This window comes from Nestor notabilis, unplaced genomic scaffold (genome assembly GCF_000696875.1).
Source record: "Nestor notabilis isolate BGI_N333 unplaced genomic scaffold, ASM69687v1 scaffold14421, whole genome shotgun sequence".
Lineage (NCBI taxonomy): Eukaryota > Metazoa > Chordata > Aves > Psittaciformes > Psittacidae > Nestor > Nestor notabilis.
The window spans coordinates 5,649-6,911 of record NW_009915408.1 but is presented as its reverse complement, the minus strand read 5'-3'; positions in this window follow the sequence as shown (position 1 = coordinate 6,911).

Here is a 1,263-nt window from a genome sequence, read left to right as displayed (position 1 = left end):
TAAACTCAAGCCAGCCATTCCCTGTGATGTAATACCTGGGAATGCAGGAATTTCTGAATTCCACCCCAAGCAAGGCCTTTCTCCCAGTGGGAGGACTCAGCACGGCCCTCAGCAAGGACAGCAGCACAATGAGCCTGGTAACTGCAGCAAGGAGGTTCTCCTCCACATCTGAGGATAAATAAAGAGAGGCTGGAGCAGCACCAACACCTTTGCTCCAACAATGGGAGCATGAGTCACTCCTGGCTTTCCTTACTTTTTCACTTACATGCCACAGCTAATACCCTGCTGCAGCGTTTCAGGGATGTTTCAGAGCCGCTCATTAACACCAGATCTCTGTTTGTAGCTGCACCTCTGACCATATGAACTATTAAAGCTACTCCAGGACTGCTCAAACTTACCCCAAGAAACTGCAAAAGGAGCCAAGCAAAATCCCCTTCAACCCTGGTGAAAGCAGCGTGGGGCACAGACACTATCAAGCGCAAGGGCAGAAACACCAGAACTGCCATCTGCCAGTACAACGTCCTTGGACTCTAACTCCTGCAATCACTGTGTTCACAAACACTCTGAACGGGCAAGACAAGGGCACAAAGGTTTCCAAGAGGAATTCAACCAAAATACGCCGATGCTACAGCAGCACCACCCTTGTCCAAGGGGAATACAGTGAACAGAGCACGCGTCAGCCAGACTGATGGGCTCTGGAATGAGCCATGTAAAAGGTGCACTGAAGTGCCAGACATCACAGACACAATGTGTCTGGATGGAGAGTTGTAACTCCACAGGGTACCCCACGGAATCCTAGAATGGTTTCTGTTGGAGGGACCTTAAAGCTCATCCAGTCCCAGCCCCTGCCACAGGCAGGGACACCTTCCACTAGAGCAGGTTGCTCCAAGCCCCTGTGTCCAAGCTGGCACATGGATGGAGAATAAGAGATTAAAGGGATGGGAAGTGAGGGTATTTAGCAGAAAAACAGAGGCTATTTCCTTTATAAACTGACCTTGCAACATGAGAAGACACCATGTAGTGACTGAATGATACATTTCTAAGTGAGAAAACCCTTTCTGATGATCTTACCTAATGGGACATTGGATTTGGTTGCCACTGGGGAGCCAGGCTGGAGCAAGGCTGCCTGCTGCAGGAAACAGCATGGCAGCTGGGACAGGAATTCTGCCCCTTTCCTTGGAATAGCAGGAGTCCTCACTGCTGAGACCACAGCGGCCACAAGGTGTTAAAGTGCTCGCATTTCTCCATCACCTGCACATGGCT